Source organism: Cupressus sempervirens, chromosome 3 (assembly GCF_028749045.1).
Source record: "Cupressus sempervirens isolate cs-2001-9-10 chromosome 3, ASM2874904v1, whole genome shotgun sequence".
In the NCBI taxonomy this organism is placed as follows: Eukaryota; Viridiplantae; Streptophyta; class Pinopsida; order Cupressales; family Cupressaceae; genus Cupressus; species Cupressus sempervirens.
The window spans coordinates 267,972,815-267,990,309 of record NC_143120.1 but is presented as its reverse complement, the minus strand read 5'-3'; the positions used below and the strand labels follow the sequence as shown (position 1 = coordinate 267,990,309).

Sequence of the window (17,495 nt, the reverse complement as noted above, 5' to 3'; positions counted from 1 at the left end):
ATGGCAATTTATCTTCATGGAACACATAGATGCACTGAATTCAAATTGTTAGAAACTTAAACAACTCTTAAGCCTCACAAGTACAACTGGGTATACTTGCATTAGAAAGTGCTTATAGGGTTTCAAAGTTTGGAATGGTGCTCAAATCGAGAAGGCAATTTTGAGTCCCAATAGTAAGGACTTGGGAAAGATCATAAAGTTGTTAATTTTTGCAATAAATGGAAAATGAGAGTTTGAGGGGCATTAAAGTCAATAGGAAGTTGTAGAAGTGTTGAAAAGGTCCCCAACCAATACCCCTACCACTAAGGCTCTTAGATTTCATTAAAATTGGCTTCTAGGACCACTTTTTCACCTCTACAAATGGCTTGGAAAATTTGAATTCAAAAACCCTAATGGTGGGACTTTACAAATTAACTCTAGTCAAGGGGGATTAAATTAGGCTCCTAATCAAGTCAATCTTAGGTTAAGGGGTTACATTGCCAACCCTAATTGACATGTCAATTTACACTTGCACATAACAAATGTCAAGTGATACTATAAAATTCACCTTACATAAACATTCAACATGTCACAAAATATAGAATGAAATAACCTAACACATAAAGTTATATTATAGTTACGAATTAAATCACTTGACAATGAGGTTTGAATCTCTTCATTAGATTCAACCTTGGTTTTACAATTTCAACATAGGATCGATTATTATTTTTCTAATTAATTCCATGGTAAATATCTTGCATGCTGAATTTGAATATCAGTAGTTTGATAAAATCACACACACACACACACACACACACACACACACACACACACACACACAAAAGATTTTTATAATCAAATTGAGAAAAATAATTATAACTTTATTTTCAATAACTTTTCCCATTTCTACACATAGATTGAATATAATTGATTTCATATCTAAAATGATGACATATTCATAAATCTAAATCACTTACTGAAATAAACCATTCCAATACATGGATATACATAAAATACCAAAAATTAACATAATTAAGCATATTAAAGTAATCATCACATGACATAGATAATACAGATAAATGTCCAATCCATTGAATAATGCCTCAGACATATCGAATCATAATGTGTCAAAATAAGTGTATGAACTGAGCTATGATGGGTAAGGGTGAGGCCTCACACTAGATACTTCTTAAAACTTCTATATGAATCCACGCTTAGGAATGCACAAACATGGTTTATCAATCATTAAATGCTCTTGCTCATCAATACTTATCCTTCATGTGCTTTGACTAATCAAAAAATTCAGCTATATTGGCTGGGAATCTAAATTCCTTCACACACTATCAAATCCTATCACTCAGTCAATATTGTGTTCCTTGGCCTCGGTCATCACTAGACAAGTCGATCAATACTAATTGTCTTTTTGGGGTAAAAGTACACATTTGTGTCACCTTTTATGACCTCCAAACATGTTTTGATTAAATCTCATTTCTCTATCAAAACTCAACTTATATTCAAAAACTAAAATCCCCTTTTATAGATCTTGGATTCAATATTATGATTATATAAATTTCATAATATTTTGATTAGTTATAATTTTAACAAATTATAAGTAGATATTTTAACATTTAAGAAGATTATCCCTAAAAAAAAGAAAAAAATAGTACATCAAATTAAAAAAAATTAAATTAATATTTAGCCCTAGAGGAGACAATCCTCTTCAATTAGTTTTAAAAAGGTGTAGATTTAAAAGGGATTTTTTGATGAGAGGAAAAAATGTTTTGTTTTGATAAAGTAGATCTCAAGTACTTATAACAAATAAAATTTAAACTAAAAACTAATGTTTCTTTTTTTGTTCCCTAGATATACATGTCATCTATAACATACTTTCAAATTAGAGAAAAAAAGATGATTTGCATATACTTGTTTGATGGGAACTACAACCTATAATTTTTGCAGTTAAGAACATGACTTCAATTTTTTTTTAATGAATAAACTCTTACTTTAAAATTTTTAAAAAATTATACGCATAAAATTCATCCAATTCTACACATTTAATTAGTTTACATCATATTCTAGTTCTAAATAAAAATATCATTTTTATGTCATTAAAGTTGAATAGTTCACATTGTGGGATCCTTTTTCTTTATAAAAGGTGACACAGGTTTGTGCTTTTACGCACTCAACATACTTTGTCTTTGTTCAATCTAATGTTTTTTATATGTAGTCTTTATGGATGCTCAATCAAAATTGTATCTGCTTGGTTTATTCTTTCACTTGGTCAACACTAGCAGAACTTGATTTTCACTATAAGTTCCTTAATCTTCAAATCTATTGCTTGGTTTTGCCTATGCATTTGGTGCTTCATTGATCATCTCTACTATGCTTCAATTCAACTTTCTTCTCCAATTAATTAGTGTAAAGATTAAATAACATGTTATCTCTCCAATGTGCCAAATAATCAAGTACCTATTGTAGTTCAACATAAGTCAACCTTCCCACCAGGTCTTCTTGTTATCTCTTCTTTTCAAATCCTCTTCATCAATCAAATGATATGGCACTCTACTTAGGTATCAATTATCTCACAAGTAAGGTTTGACATCAATGACAACATAAAAATTATTCAAACTGTAGTTTCCAACATATTTCATTAGGACTCTACTTCCTCTAAGTTGAGACACTTGTCTCAATCTTGTCGAAGTTGTTGAGATTTGATTCAAAAGATCATTATTGAAGAGAGATTGTTGAAGAAGACTATGTGCTTCAATTATTGTTTTTCCACTAATGCCAAACTTGTTATTTTTCACTAAAACAATTGCTTATAAAATTTGAGTACTATCACTTAGTTGATTGATGAAGAGGATTTGATCAATAAGATGTAACAAAAGCACCCAGAGGAAAGGTTGAGTTATGATTATGTAATGAAGTACAAGGATTAGTTAGGACATTGATGACATAATGTATTGATAATCTACTTAAAGTTACAAATGTTGGCTACACTTAGAAAGTTTAGAAGAACAATTTATAGAAAGTTTGTCTGCCAAGCTTGACCGAGTGGATAGTAGATGCCAAGAAAAGTTAGTGCAAGCTAAGCAGAAAGCCAGTTGTAGTCGAGTAAAAGAAAATTCTAGTGGATGCCAAGAAAGATAGTTGATTCTGAGTAAAGTTTAGTTGATTTTGAGTATTAGTTCATAATAGATGTCAAGCAATGTAGTATGTGCTGAGCATTAGAAGGTTGATAATGTCAAGTTGTTGCATTATGTTAAAGATCAAGATTCACGGAATCTAAGCCGACAAGTTTGTTTTCTTGAAACTTGTGAACTAGGAGGAAGACAAGATTGATGAGTTGGTGCCAAAGAACTTGATGTAAACCATTTTTCAAGTTAATTCAAATGGATTCTAGGAGAAGTTTCTAGAAGAGATACAAGATATGGGGTAGATACACTATATCCTACTCAATCCATCTAAACCCTGATTTTGACGATGAAAAATGAGCAAGAAAGTATCCCAATTTTCTATTTATAGGAATTTTTTGTCATGAAGAAAAATTTCTCATGCATGAGAACCTATGCAAGAGGAGTTAGGGGTTTTGCTTCATCATATGACCTAGGAGGAGAAACTATAATGGCATGTTAAGAAAGAAGGCTTAAGGAGATGAGTGCTTCAAGGGTGAATGAGCTATCAGAGCTACAAAGTATGAAGGCCAAGTAGAATTAAGGACTAAATAGAGATATGTAATCTACAAGAGAAGTTGTAAGTTGTATCATATCAAAGCTCTACTAAGATTCTCTAACAATTGTATCAGTTTAGGGTAAATCCTTTGGATTAAGGTTGAACTAAAAGTAATTTGTAAATCCTTTAATCGAGTGGAATTCCAAGTGAATGGCCTAAATTCCTCTAACAAGACTCACTTCTAATAGGGTGATTGAAATCCTTTAACTGGATCACATTTAACAGTGTGTATTGTAACCTTTGACAGGGTTGGCCCTTTACAGGGCATCACTTCAAAATAGTGAAAAGGAGTAGCATGTTATTGGTGGTTTTTTCCAAATTGGGTTTCCACATAAATCATTATGTCAAGTGTGTTGATGAATCTATTATGTTTCATGTTTTACATTTCTGCAAGTTGATTTGACATTAACCTACACATTTTAGTGATTGCATAATCTTATGGATGCATGCATGGATATAAATATTTTATGGGTTCACTAAGTTGTGAAAATTTTTATTTATACATCTAGACCTTGGATAACTAATTCACCCCCCCCCCCCCAGTGATTCTAAAATATTTCAGCAATTAGTATTAGAGCCATTTGCTTAAGAGGACTAGTTTGAAGGTACTAGAAGCACAAAGATCGAGATGTCTAAAGGAGAAGTACCCAAGCTCAATAGAGATAACTTTTTGGCATGGAAAAGTTTGATGAAGTTGCACCTTGGAGGACTTGGAGATCATGCACAATCTACCATTTTAGTGGAACATGTTGATCCAGTTGGAGTTCTAACTGCTAAAGATATAAAGAAGAAGAAAGAAAACAATCAGGCGATGTTGGAGATTGCCTCTACCCCAAGCTATGCCAAATTTGATGATATCAAAGGTCTTGACAGTGCAAACAAAATGTGGGATTCCCTAGCCACCATCTATGGAGGAGACAAAAATGTTCAAAGAGACAAATCTGAGTCTCAGAGGTAAGTTTGATGATATGAGAATGGAAGAAGGTGAAAATATTGCTCAATATGTTGCTAGAATAAAAGAAGTTGTTAGTGCAATAAGAGGAGCTATTGATCATATAGATGATGGTACTATGTTAAGAAAATTCTTGAGAACACTACTACCTATTTATGCTATTAGATTTTCTACAATTCAAGAACTGAAATGTATTCCAATACATGATCTAACCCTTGAAGGTTTGGTAGGTAGACTCACTTCTTTTGGGCTATCTAACTTCGATAATTACAAACCTAAGAGTCTTGAATCTTCTTTCAAAGCTAAGTTTTTAATGAAGGACTTTGATGAGGTGAAGCAAAAGAAGAAGGGAAAGATAAAATATGTGTTTATTGATAGTGATACAGATGAGGAAGATGTTGAACATTTGTAAGCACTACTAGCAAAAAGATTCTATAGAGGAAAAGACAAGTTCAAAGGTAAGTTACCCATTATTTGTTTCAATTGCAATGAGGTTGGTCATATTGCTACAAGATGTACATAGAAAAAGAACTACAGAGGAGGTGATAAGTACAAGATCAAAAGAGAAGATGACAACAAAGATTACAAAGACAAAGGCAAGAAGTCATGCTATATTGTTGAAGAGGGAACAAGAGATGACTCTGATGAACATGATGATGAAGTGGTGTATGTTGCAATGAAGGATGAATCTAATGAAGATGAGGCAACTACACTTGTGACTTGTGTGAAAAAAAATGATAGATTCATCATTGATAGTGGATGCTCACATCACATGATTGGAGACAAAAGTAAGTTCATTACCTTAAACTATTATGATGGAAATAGTGTAAGATTTGGTAATGATGCACCACATTTGATAAACGGAAAAGGTTATATCAAACTCATAGATAAGATTTTATGTGACAATGCTTACTATGTGGAAGGACTAAATTATAACTTGTTGAGTGTGTCACAAATGAACAATTCAGGATGCAAGATTGAATTTGGAAACACGATTGCTAAGATATATGACACAAATGGGAAATCGATTGGAAAAGGCGATCAAACTAGAAGTAATCTATTCTATCTTGATATAGAAGATGCTACTTGTCTTGTTGAAAAATTTGATGATGTATGGCTTTGGCACAAAAGGCTATGTCATGTTAACTTTGACAACTTGGTTAGTATTAGTAACATGAAGAAAGTTAGACATTTTCCTAAGATGAAGAAGCCTGATAATGTAGTATGCAAATAATGTTAGCTAGGAAAAATGACATAGTCAAGCTTTAAGAGTAAAGCTTACACCTCTAAAGAAATACTAGAGATTGTTCATATTGAATTGTGTGGACCAATTGAAGTACCAAGCTACAAGGGAGATAAGTAGATAATGTTGTTTGTTAACAATTATTCTAAGATAATGACAGTTATGTTTTTGAAATAGAAATCTGATGCTTTTCAAATGTTTAAGTGGTACTTGGCTAGGTTGAGAAAGAAACATCTAAGAATCTAAAATGTTTAAGATCTGACAGAGGAAGAGAATTCACATCAAATGAATTTGAGATGTTTTGAAATGACAGAGGAATCAAAAGACAGACATCTACCCCTAGGACCCCTCCATAAAATGGAATAGCTAAAAGGAGAAACAGGTCTATAATAGACTATGCTAGAACACTCATGATGGAGAAGAATGTTGCCTTGAAATAATGGAGAGAAGTTGTAAGTACTGCTGCCTATACCTTGAATTGTGTGAAAATCAAGAAAGGTAATCATTCAACACCTATTGAACTATGGTATGGATATCCACCCAATATAAAATATTTTAAGGTATTTGGAAGTAAGTGTTACATTCTTAATGATGTTAGGAATGGAAAGCTTGATGAAAAAAGTGAAGAAGGTATATTCCTAGGATACTCCACAAGAAGCAAAGCTTATATGTGTCTGAATACTAACACTAACAAAATTGTGGAAAGTGAAAATGTGAATTTTGATGAATTTATAGAAGTACATGAGGTTAAACCTATCAAAAAGCCAGAAGAATACAAATCATTTGTATGATTTTATGAAGGAATTTATTATGGGGAGACATTTTCCCCTATTGCTAGATTGGAAGGAGTAAGAACCCTACTTACTTATGTTGCATACAAAGGTTTCAAAGTTTATCAGATGGATGTTAAATCTGCATTTTTTAATGGAATACTAGAGGAGGAAGTTTGCATTTTTTAAATCTATTGTTGAAGCTAAATATGTTGCTACTGCTATAAATTGCAGAAAAATTGTATGGATTAAATAAATACTCAAAGGAATGGAGGAAGAGATCATAGAGCCAGTGATACTTTATTGTGATAATACAAGTGCTATAAATATATCAAAGAATTCAATGATGCACAAAAAGACAAAGCACATTGAAATCAAGTATCATTACTTGAGAGAGTTACTTCAAGATAAAGAAGTGAAGATGGAATATGTCAACACAAAGGAGCAAATTGCTAATATCTTCACAAAACCATTACCTAAGGATGCTCATGAGTATCTAAGAGGTAAATTAGGGGTGATACCCCTATCAAAGGCTATCTAAGTAATAAGAGGATTGCCCTACAAAAAACAAGCTAATATTCATATGTTACACATTGATGCAGAGGATTTTACTTTAGGAGTTGCCTAAAGTAATCATAGAATTGAAACTTCAAAAAATAGTCACAAGCAAGGTGACAGAGGGAGAAGCTAAAAAAATTGTAAAATCTTATATCTGCATATTCAAAGATGATAAGTTTTTGGTATATGTCTTTTGCATTTTTGTTAAGAGGGAGACATTCTACTAATCAAGAGCCAAAAAAGAGAAAGGAGATATTGATCAAGAACTAGAAAAGATAGATCAAAGTAATGTATAATCATAGAGGGAGATATTCCTTATGAATGTTGAGGGAGATATCAAGAGATTGTTGTTAAAGAGATAGAGAGTGCTATTGATCTTAGAGGGAGATCAAATAATTGTTGATGTTGCTAATTAGAAGAGGACACATGTATGGTGAGGGAGATGGAGAAGAATGTATGAAAGAGGGAGAAATCCTAATCTACCTAATAAGAGGGAGATACAAGAAGGAACTTGGAGGGAGTTATAAGAAAGATTTTTTAAACCTAATTAGGAGATGGAAGTTTTTGATAGAGGGAGAAATTTTAATACAAGTTTTTTTGGGTATTGTTTTACTATTTTAACTTAGTCAGTTTGGTTAAACAAGTTGTTCATCATTTGATTGACTTAGTTGATTAGTTTTGTTTGCCATCAATGCCAAAGAGAGAGATTGTTGGGATTTGATTTAAAAGATCATTAGTGAAGAGAGATTATTAAAAGAGGGATATTGTTAAAGAAGACTATGTGTTTCAATCATTGTTTTGTCACTAATGTCAAACCTACTATTTGTCGGTAAGAGAACTGCTTATAAGATTCAAGCACTATCACTTAGTTGATTGATGAAGAGGATTTGATCAATAAGATGTAACAAAAGCACCTAGAGGAAAGGTTGAGTTATGATTATGTAATGAAGTACAAGGATTAGTTAAGTTAGTGATGACACAATGTATTGATAATCTACTTAAGGTTATAAATGTTGGCTACACTTAGAAAGTTTAGAAGAACAAGTTATACAAATTTTGTCTATCAAGCTTGACCGAGTGGATAGTAGATGCTAAGCAAAGTCAATGGAAGCTGAGCAGAAAGTTAGTTGGAGCCAAGTAAGAGAAAATTCTAGTGGATGCCAAGAAAGATAGTTGATAATGAGTAAATTTTAGTTGATGTCAAGCATCAGTAAACTTTAGTTGATGATGAGTGAGTTCATAATAGATGTGGAGCAACGAAGTATGTGTCGAGCATCAGAAGGTTGATAATGTCGAGTTGTTGCATTATGTTAAAGATCAAAGATTAGCCGAATGTAAGCTAATAAATTTGTTTTCTTGAAACTTGTGAACTAGGAAGAAGATAAGGTTGATGAGTTGGTGGCATAGAACTTGATGTAAACTATTTTTGAGGTGAATTCAAATAGATTCTAGGAGAAATTTCTAGAAGAGATACAAGATATGGGGTAGATATACTATATCCTATTCAATCCATCCAAACCCTAATTTTGATGATGGAAAATGAGTGGGAAAGTATCCTAATTTCTTATTTATAGGAATGTCTGGTCAAGCAAAAGTTGGCATGTGCGAGAACCTAAGGAAGAGAAGGAGTTAGGGGTTTTGCTTCATCAAGTGACTTAAGAGGAGAATCTACAATGGCATGTTAAGCAAGAAGGCTTAAGGAGATGAATGCTTCAAGGGTGAACAAGCAACCAAAGCTACAAAATATTAAGGCCAAGCATAATTGAGGACTAAATAGAGATCTATATTCTACAAGAGAAGTTGTAAGTTGTATCAAATAAAAGCTCTACTGTTACTCTCTAACAATTGTATTAGTCTAGGGTAAATCCTTTGGATTAAGGTTGACCTAATAGTCATTTTTAAATCCTTTAATCGAGTGGCATTCCTAGTGAATGGCCTAAAGTCCTCTAACAAGGCTCACTTCTAATTGGGTGATTGAAATCCCTTAATCGAGCGACATTTAACAATGTTTATTATAACCTTTAACAGGGTTGGCCTTTCACAAGGCATCACTTCAAAAAAGTGAAAAGGAGTAGCATGTTACTGGTGGTTTTTCCCAAATTGGGTTTCCATATAAATCATTGTGTAAACTGTGTTGATGAATCTATTATGTTTCATGCTTTACATTTATGCAAGTTGATTTTATAGTAACCTACAAGTTTTAGTGATTGCATAACCTTATGGATGCATGCATGGATATGAATGTTTTATGGGTTCACTAAGTCATGAAAAGTTTTATTTATACATTTGGACCTTGGATAATTGATTCACCCCCCACCCCTCTCAGTTATTCTGAAATATTCCAACACAAGTCACCTCCTAGCTCTTGTCTAAATAAATATACTAGCTCTTTGTGATTTATATCTCAAATACATATCAAATATATCATAAAACACATTAGGAAATATTAGTGCTATTATCTCTCCAAGAAATTACATTATTAATTGATCTCATATAGTTATTGTGTCAATTTCATTTCATGTTGTTTGATCTAACTCTTTCATAAGATTTTGGTTTACATATTTATTTTCACAAATTCTAACAAAATTTCCTTCAATTTCTCTTTTTTTCTTAAAAATATCAGCAATTTTTTTACTCTAGTCTATCATGTTCCTTCTAATATTTTCAATTTTTTTAAAACCAATCTATACATATTTGTACTTTCTAAAGTGATGCTCCACCACTCAGTGATATAGTTCCTAAAATCAGGATAGAATTGCCACATAACTTCATAGTGAAATGGTTGTTGCCCATAGAAAAGACCATCAATCCAGTTGATCAAAATTGGGGCATGATTAGAAATAGTTTGAGGAAGACTTGAGAAAGTAGAAGTCATAAACTATTACCAGTTAGCTGAGACAATAAGCTTTCCCAGTTGGTCTTGGATGAGGTCCTCATATTTTGTGTTGTTTGACTAGATAAAGGGGATTCCCTAAAGATCAATATCTTGAAGATCATTCCTAGTGATAAAATCAATCAAATATTGCATTCTATCTATAAATTCAACCACTCCACCCTTTGTTTTAGAAAGATAAAGTGGATATTTGAAATCAACCATACACATAAAATTAATATCTTTGTCTCTTTTAAAGAAGAAAATCAATTCATAAAATCATAAAATAAAATAAAAAGGAAAAATGTAAAGACAAAAGTTGAAAATAAATGCAACATTTAATAAATCAACAAAAAGACTTTTATCCTCTCAAAAGTCAAATTCAACTTTTTGGAATTTTAAAGAATTAAGAATCCCTATTTATCCTCACAAACTACTTCTATTAGACTATTCTTCTTGGGGTCTTATAAGATATTTTTAGTTTCACCATTATCCTCAATAAAAGGTAAAATCTAGATCCTTATCCCAACCCCCTTCTAAAATTCTATAAATAGAAGGGAAAATCAAGAGAAAAAGGACCCAAGTTTTAGGCATCCATACTATAGGAATTTAGAGATATCATTTAGCGTCATTTTGATATCTATTTAGCATCACTTAGTATTGTTTAGTTTTATGCTTGTACATGTCATAGAATTTTAGTGTTATTATCTATATATAATTAGCATTTCATATAGATCTCTTATAGACTTACCTAGATCTACATTAATAGCATACTCTTGTTCTAGACTTGTTAATAAGATGTTGGTCAGAGAGAAATTTTAGTAGTTATAGTTAGGAAAACATGAGATGTTTGTGGAATCTTTATTTAATAGTGATTTCTTGGGTCTAGATTAGTTCATTGTTATTCTGATTACACTTTGCACTAAGGTCTCATGAATACATGATTCCACCGTGTACAAATTGGCATCCATCATGGGACTTCGTTTCAAAGCCTCATTGTTCTTTAACTTTTCATTCTAATCTTTGAATTTATTTGTAGATATGTGTGGATATGTGTGTTACTCTTGCTTCTTATGTATATTTTACTTTTTGCAGGCTTTACATCATTCGGGAAGACTCATAACAAGAACAACAAACTTTCAAAGATACTCTTGAACTCATGAATACCAGATCTGATACTTTTATGATGTTCCAGAGCTTCTAAACATTGTTCCAACACTTCTAATTTATTTTATAATGCATTTTCATTCTTTTATGGTACATTTACTAGATCTTTTAGTCCATTTACATGTTCATCTAGTGCTTTTAACTAATCTTGTATCACATTTGAATAATTTTGTTATGCATATGTAAATTCCTATAACACATTTTATTAGAGGTATAAATTTTCATATTTAACTTGAAGATCTAATTTCTAGCTATTTACAGGTCTCTTATGGAGGATACAGGAACTCTAGGTCATTGAAATGGCATATAAGGGAATGAAGATAACTGAAAATGGACCTAGCCTTTGCTAGCATTGAATCAAGTAGTCCAAAAACCCTTATCAATTAGAGTGTGGCATTTCAAACTTCATAACCTAGCTTTAGTAAGAAGTTTGATTTCTATAATCCACTTAGAAATAGGTCTATGCTCTCAACTCACTGAGTTGATCAGAATGCCAAACCTTTTGAAAGGGTAGGTAGGAATCAATTTGGGAATGAACCAACATGTAGACTAAATAGGAGCCTCTTGTCTTCATAGTTAAAGGCTCATAATTAAACATCTTTCTTGGTGTGTTTGAGAGGTTGGAGTAGTAGGGATATGATCTCACTCTTTTAACATGATCAAACTCCCAAACCTGCTTCCAATTTCTATTTCTCATAGGTAGTTTATTTAGCTATAGAAGGCCTACCTCCCAAGATTTTCCTTAGCATGAATGGTGAGAGGGAAAGACTTCCATATTATATTCCTAACTGAATACAAGCCAATCATGTTTGAAACATAGCCTTCCTCTAGTAGTCTCACAAGAGATTGCACCAAACCTCCATCACGTTGGTGGGAAGCTCTCTTTCACAAGAGAGGTAAATTCAAACATTATTAGATAAACACGAAAACCTTATAATCACTAGCTATAGCTAATTATTTTTAGGAGGCCATTTCTTTTTATAGGTTTGCGCATTGAATATTCCATTTTCTTTGCATTACTGTGATTGGATGTTCTTGTTTAATACATGTTAATGAACTCTAGATTACAATCCTCCTAGCTAATTCAAACATGACTATAAACCAACCTTGAACTGGACATAAACACTACAATACACATTGAAATAACACATTTAAAACCTAAAACAATACAAGTGATCAATTGTTGAAGGCATTTTCATCCTGTAACAATACACTTGATAGATAGAACATCACATTCAATAGATAAAACATTGTGTCTAAACATTTTAATAACATATCTGTATTTAAAAATATTGCTCTTAAAATGAAGAAGAATACTTGGCATGACATAAAATGTCACACTTGAGCAATTAAATAGCACATTTAAGGATTCCTATAGTGCATCTAAGAAAAATTTGTAAAAAGAGGCTATCTGCATGCAAAATGTCCATAAACAAAGAACATGTCTGCATTCCCTTTTTCTTCATTCACAGTATGCAAAATTAAGAAACTCTAAAAGTGACCACCATCTTTAAGATCAAGAAAGAAATATTCTAACCCTACATAGGTAATTTTATCCAATAGACATCATTACCTCAACTCCATACATCAAGTCAGATATGAAAGGAAATACACATCCTTCCCTTACCTAGCTTCACAAAATTGAGTCTTATCATCATCCACATTACTAAAATTTCTTTCAAAACATAACTTGACACTTTAGTACATTGTGGTCTTAAAAAAATCCTCAAACCATCAAAATGGAGAAGAATTAGAGCGATCTCATCCACATCTCATGCCATTCTACAAAATTGGTGTAGCTACAAAACAAAATGAAACAAAAAGATTGCCCATACGAGTAAGTACTAGAATAGAAAAATAAACCAGAAAATCTACAAAATCTCCAAATATCATTGAGCATGTTACATATTGATTTCTTATTTGCCAACTTTGCTGAAGAATTACCCTTCTTCAACTAGCAATACTTAGAACCCGCCAACAAAATGGGTTCATCTCAAGCTTGGGGTGAAAATAGCCCAGAAACAAAGATCGAGGATCTCTAACAAAATCCTGAACTTCTTGATATAATATAAAATATACTTGAATGACATAAAGAAAGTTACTTTCTATAATTGGAACAACAAGGTGCAAAATTACCCTCTGAATTTGATACATCTAACTTCAAAAGGGATCAAGAAGAATCACCCTAAGAGGTTGTCCCTCAGAAACTTCAAGATTTACAATTGGAAATGGAAAGAATGAAATGAGGGAAATTCCAACTGGCTGAATTTAGCTTGAGAAGGTATACCCTCTCTCATTTGATAGAAGTGTCACCTTAACACCTTTTCCATAGAACATGCAAATACAAAAATATGACAAGTATTTTGGCACACTTGATCCTCGAGATTAGCTCTAATAATTCTATATTTTAATTATGGAATTCATGCATGACATGAGCTACCTTATGTGAATATTCCCTAGAATCTTGGGAGGACAAGCCATGGAGTGGCTCTCAAAGGTCCCCTCCAATATCAAGTGATTTGACAAACTAGCTTCAATTTTCACTCCACAATACTCATACAACATTGAAAGGGAAGTCACTATGATTGAATTATGCAACACAAACAACTCCTAGGAGAGTCCTTTAATGTTTTCTTACAAGGGTGGAGGCATACCTTTTCCAAATACCGTTGGGATATCCCAGACAAAGAAAAATGGATATTTTCATCAATATCGTCTCCAAACCTATGAAGTATAGGTTGTAGCTTCAATATCCTCTACAAAGTAGAAGAGACCTTGCTAAGAAATGATATCATCAAGCCATCAAAAGATGACAAAGGTTTTCTAAGAAATCCTCACAACCACACAACTCATCTAACTAATAGAGCAATAAACATAAATCAAGGTGGAGAAGTAATAATAAAAACATGGTAAATGACAGGGTGGTAGAAGAAAATCATGTTAAACCACAACCTCACCCCTATCCAAATTAATAATACCCAACTGTCAATAACACCAACATGTATACTAGACAAAACCCACCAAAACAAGAGAACATTCATCTATTCTATCAATGAAATACAACTACTTCTCCAATGCTAAAAAAATCCAATCAACAAGTAGCATACAACCAAGCTCCTCCCTTAAGAGGATATAAGTCTACCAACATACCTAAGGTATACGCATCCATAGGTGATACATATGAAAGAGATTTACAAACACTCTTAGTTGATGAGATTATTGTATTACTATAAGCTAAACTATATGAACCACAAGTCAAACCATCATGATGGAATGAATTTTTTGGTACTTATCATTAGAATCGAGGGAACCTCACCAATAATTGTTATGCCCTTAAAGGAGACATTTAGAAACTAATTGATGATGAGACGATTGAAGTACACCATGTTCACAATAATGAGGATCACATGGCCTTTAAAAATCCATTCACAAATCATGAGAAAGGTGAGTCTTCCAAAAGTAACTAGATCATATCCTCTAATGAAAAAGTCAACTATGCTCATAATTATGACAACACAATTAGCATAATCAATGGATTTAATGACAATCAATGTCATCGTGGTCAAAGATAAGCATAAGAAAAAAACCTTGAATGTTGTCACCCAAGGTCAAGCCTCTAAAGTGATTCTATTAGGGGAAGCCACTAGTTCAGACCAAGCCACAACAAGTTCCACCATATCCAAATATAGTTTCGTTAACCAACTATTGAAAACTCCTACCCATATTTTCATTTTTGAATTGTTGCAAATATTCCCAGAGCACAAGGGGATACTCACCAAAGCCTTAGTTCCCAATGATCTTGATGTTAATATATTCCAAAACATGGTGAGCAACCTTATTGCCCCTCACTATGTATCATTCTTAGCACAAGACAACATGTCCTTCACCCATCCACAAAACTCCCCATTACACATTGAAGCGTTGATAAACAGGAATTGAGTGGAGAGAGCTTTGGTTAACATTGAGGCCGGTCTAAATATTTTCATGCTAAACCTAGTAAAAGTACTACGATATATAGAGGATGTTTTTGATCCCAAGAAAAAGATCACAATTAAGGATTATGATGATGAATAGAGATCTTCTAAGGGCATGGTCATCTTACCAATAGAGGGGTGCCACGTTATGATAGAAACCATTTTCCAAGTCCTAGACTTGAAATTGACTTACAACATCTTAGTAGGTAGATAATGGATTCATGATATGCAAGAAATCCCTTCCACTTATCATCAATGTTTGACATTTCCATGCATGGTTCAAGAGGTAACTATACCTGGGTACCAAAACTAAGCACAATATTGTAACTCCCTTGTTCCTCACTATAGGGAAGAAGTCCCCATCTCAAAAAGTAATGCTAGCCAACCTACACTAAGAAAAACCTCAAGCTCCACCATCCAAAACAACAACCACTTTTCCACAACAACTATGGGAAAAGATAAAGTGCGTTCTTCTAAGTATTCTACCTCATCATCACTGATACCCAAAGACTCCAATAAAAAACATTGTGAGGAAATGAATCATTTAATGAGAGAATTTAACCAAAAATGAAAACTAAAATTCAAGGGTGTGGGTGAATATTTAGTTTCATTGTTAGACCTACCATCATCTCCTAAATTTCATGGCAGACCAACTACAAAGAACACTTACAATGGACACTTTGTTAAAGAAAGCATTATATCTCCAAGCACAATAGAAAAAGAAAATGACAAAATACAACATGTTGATATTTCCACCCACCCTTTTGGAAAAGGTTATGATTCAATGAAAAAAATGTGTTACTAGGGGGATAATCCGTCAAGAAAGGAAAAGGTATTGTTGAACAAAAAATAATACAGTTTAGACCCAACAAATTGAAAACAAGAGCGGGCTACAAGAAAAGAAAGGTTTTCCAACTTATCTTAAGACATCACACCTTTATAGGTCAATACATAAATACAGAGGTTCCTCCTCCTCCACTTTGGTTTGGGTACCAAAAGAGAAGGACATTGTAGATTAGAGTACATCCAATCTAAAGAATGTTAACCTATCTATCCTTGATCTGCATGTTGCAGAAGAAACATTCATGGATTCCATTAATGATGGAGATGATAATGAATCTATGAAATGGGAATTTGATTCACTATCTAAGGAATCTACTCATTATAAAGAATGTGATGTAATTCATATTCCTATATAGAGCACTATTACAACACAATATTTTTCCTCTAGCTCAAACTCCCCTTCACCACATAAAGTCAAATCACACGAAACTGATTTTGAAGAAGATATGGAACAAAAACCTAGTCTCACTCCCCCAAGTGATGATGCACCTAATGAAGAACTCTAGTTCTAGGCCTTATTTCTAAATTTCTTTTTGGTAGAAATTGAAAATTAGGATAATGAGTAGTTTAACAACTCTAGTTTCCTAGACAACTTAGAACAGTTGTACATTATAGACTTACCAAATACAATGTATGAGTCACCAAATGATGTCATGTCCTTGAACTAAGCTGAACCATATACATACCCTGTGCCATTATCCTTGATCCATATTGAACTTATTGATTAGCCTCATAACATCCTCAACTTTGAAATTGACCATGACATTTGTGTATACATTAATGTAGTTGAAACATCTTCGAGACTAGGACAAAAGGAAACACCTATGGATGGGTTCAATATCAATCATCTCATTCACACAAATATAGGTCTAACACCTCACAAATCCAACAACCCAAACCACATTGTGGAAAGTTTGGATAAAAGAATAGAAACAAATAGAAGTGACATATCTAATAGTGAAAACTCAATTGTGGTACCCAATGATGAGATGATTAATGTTTTACCCAAATATTCAGAAGAGAGGTCATCTATCCTAATTGAGCCAATAGAGAAAATCGACATTGAGACAAAGAAACAACCCAAAGTCATCCACTTGGGACATTTATTAACCCCAAAAGAAAGAAGTGCATTCATTCACTTCTTCAAGGAGAGACAAATTAACTTTGTATGGTCCTATGCTGAGAAGTCAGGGTTAGATCCTAATATGATCCTTCACTATGTCAACATTGCTCCAAAAGTTAAGCAATCAAGAAGAAGCTCTAAAAGATGCATCCACATATAGCATTGTTAGTAAAATAAAAGTTGGAAAAACTACTTCATACAAACTTCGTCAGGCCCTTAGCATATGCTTCATGGATCTCCAATATTGTGCCCATTTCAAAGAAATATGGTAGTATATGTATC

At 32.9% G+C, this 17,495-nt stretch overlaps 1 pseudogene; it reads right to left on the bottom strand.

Moving 5' to 3' along the window:
* Positions 1-17,495, bottom strand: part of LOC149565937 (uncharacterized) — a 289,704-nt pseudogene that overhangs the window by 154,475 nt on the left and 117,734 nt on the right.